This window comes from Echinops telfairi, unplaced genomic scaffold (assembly GCF_000313985.2).
Source record: "Echinops telfairi isolate 266 unplaced genomic scaffold, ASM31398v2 ScPeMD7_7415;HRSCAF=8453, whole genome shotgun sequence".
Taxonomy (NCBI): Eukaryota; Metazoa; Chordata; class Mammalia; order Afrosoricida; family Tenrecidae; genus Echinops; species Echinops telfairi.
In genome coordinates this window covers 2,490,879-2,493,995 of record NW_022111315.1, presented here as the reverse complement: position 1 = coordinate 2,493,995, position 3,117 = coordinate 2,490,879, and the positions used below count along the sequence as shown (strand labels likewise).

Sequence of the window (3,117 nt, the reverse complement as noted above, 5' to 3'; positions counted from 1 at the left end):
AGAAACAACTCCTAAACTGATGCCAAAAAGGAACCCCATGAGAAAGACCCCAATGAGACATAGGATACGAAAGGGGTCTCCTGAGACTAGACTAGAGCAATGGGTCACTGGATAAGCTAGCACAGTGGAATTTCTAATGGTAGAAGAGACTGTGGGATAGGCAGCTGATTGGAAGGAATAAAAAAAATTCAGTTTCCTCATAGAGAAATATCATAAAGGTAAATGATAGATGCTGCACCCTTCCCTCAAAACTAATCCCTCTAAACATAGCAACCCTTGAGTCTTCTTTGTTGTGGATATCAGAGAGGAGCAAGTTGGTCAAATTGTCTTAAGAACTTTTTGCAAACATTGTACCTAAAGGTGACGAAAAAAATTGTGCATTTTATATGGGAGAAAGGGGCCTTAGATCCACAACAGGAAAACCACTCCATTTCAAAGGGTGCCTTTCGAATTATTAAGAAATTTATGGTTTAGGGTGGAGACATATCAAATAAGAATGGGCCAGGTGGCGAAATTATTTATAGTGAAAAATTTGAAGATGAAAATTATATTATAAGCATGATCAGGAAGGTTTATTTGGCCTGGCAAATGCAGGACCCTATATAAATGGTTCTTAGTTCATCACAACAGTTCTAGCTCTTCATTTGAATGGTAACATGTGGTATTTGGACACGTTATTAAAGGAATGAGTGCGGCAAGGAAGCTGGAAAATATAAAAGTGGAAGGTGGAAAACCTTCCAAATTGTGCATTATTGCAGAATGTGGAGAATTGAAAGTGGGGATGATTGGAGGTTATTCCCAAAAGATGCCTCTGGTGACTGTCATCCAGATTTCCCTGAGGATGCTGAGATTTAAAAGATGTAGATAACATTTATTGGTAACAGAGGATTTTAAAAGCATTGGAAATACTTTAAAAAAAAATCCTATAACAGGGGACTGGCCATAAAGAAGTATGCAAACGTTTTAAGGTCTGTAAAAGGTTCAAAAGCTGTTACTGAGAAAGCAGGTTAATCCAAGCTACCACCTGTGCCTTTAAGCTGTGTGTTCAATATTGGAGCTTGCAAACTAGAGATGTTCAATTGGCAGGGAGCAGTTGACAGCCATTTGGAGGTTCTTGAACTAGATCCATCAAATGCCGAGGCACTATACCACAGAGCTCAAGGGTGGCAAGGATTAAAAAAATATGATCAAGCACTGGCTGATACTAAAATAGCTCAGGAGATAGCACTTGAAGATAAAGCTATCCAGGCAGAATTGATGAAAATCAAGCAAAAGATAAAGGAACAGTAAAATAATGATAAGGTAGCTCATGCAAAAGCATTTGCTTATTAAATAATTGAATTTTGCTTAAAAAATATGCATTGGCTGTATAAAGGCAATAAGAACATTTAATGGTGTCTGTTTAATTATCCCTAACATGATTCTTTGTATGCTTTAGTCTTCCATTGTTTATTGTTTAGGAATATTGATAAGGACTCTTAATAAAACAATGTCAAATATACATTATGAAGTTTTTCTTTTAACCAAACACCCCCCCCAAAAAAACCCAGAAAATAGAATCAGTGATCTCAAAGACAATTATTCTGCCTACAATCGACAACAGAAACATTTTTTTTTAAGTGAAGGACTCAGAATAAAGCCTGAGAATGCTATGGGACATTATCAGGAGAAACAACCTATGGGATAATAGAACAAGAAGTATCAAGAAAAAATATATATACAGAAAAACATAGTACAAGAAACCATGGGATAAATTTCCCCAAACTTCACAAAGAAGGAGGAACTAACTCTCCCAGAAGTTGAGATATTCCCAAACAGGATATATCCCAAAAGAAAAACATGATGACATATTGTGGTCAAACTATCCAATTTCAAGGAAAAAGAAAAAATCCTGAGAGCACCCAGAGGGAAAAAAAAGAATAGTAACGTACAATGGAAAACCAATAAGGTAAGCTCAGACTTCTCAGAAGAAATTATGCAGGAAAAAAGATATTATAGTATATAAAATTCTGAAAAGAAAAAAATGATAAGAATCCTATATCCATTAAATTATTCCTCAAATATGATGTAGAGATAAAGTTATTTCAGAGAAGGAAGAACTAATGTAATTCATAAAAAGATGAGAAGCAGTGCAGAAAATATTAACCAGATCACAATGGGCAGAGAATCAACAAAAACAGTAGACAAACAATAGACAGGAAAATTCCACCCAGAAAACAATACAATGAAACAGCACTCCAAACACCACAGAAAGAGAGAAGGAATAAAGATACCAAAAACAACACACACAAAAAGGGAAAAGAAATCAGACACAAATGCAGTTAATTGACAGCAAACCCCCAACATAAATCAATAGTGACACTGAATGTCAATAGATTAAATGCATTTATAAAAAGATAGAAAGTGGCGGACTGGATTAGCAAATAAGACCCATCTATATACTATCTAAAAGAGACACACATTAAACTCAAAGACCAAAATAGACCAAATATCGAAGGATGGTGAAAAAATTTCTAAGCCAATAGTAACCATAGAAAGGCAGAAGTGATAATATTAATCTCTGATGAAATAGATTTCAAGGTGAATAACATAATGAGATCCAATAATAAATAAAACAATGACTAAAGGGACATATAACCTTAGTAAACACATGCACACCCAATGAAAGATATTCAAAATACATGAATCAAATTCTCATAGAGCTAAAACCAGAAATAAGCAACTCAAAATAATAATAGGAGACTTCAACACAGCACTCTCAAGGAAAGAGAGATCATCAGAAATAAATATAATAATGGTACACAAGATTAATAGAACACAATCCACCAACTCGGCCTACTAGATATATACAGAGAAATCCCTCTAACAACAGTGTATACATTCTTCTCAAGCTATGTAGCATATACTCTCAAATAGATCATGTTAGACCACAAAGCCAGCCTTAATAAGGTTTTAAAAAATTGAGTTCCTACAATCCATTTTTAAGATCAAGATGCTGTAAAACTTTAAAACAACAGAAATAACAGATACAGAAAAACAAACACATGGAGGCTGAACAGTAACTACAGAAAAATGACTCAGTAGTAGATCATATAAGAGATAAAACTAAGAAACTCT

General features: G+C 34.5%; 1 pseudogene; it reads left to right on the top strand.

The window, feature by feature from the left end:
- The first annotated feature begins 229 nt into the window (after window positions 1-229).
- LOC101643473 lies at window positions 230-1,332 on the top strand (annotated as a pseudogene).
- The last annotated feature ends 1,785 nt before the right edge of the window (window positions 1,333-3,117 follow it).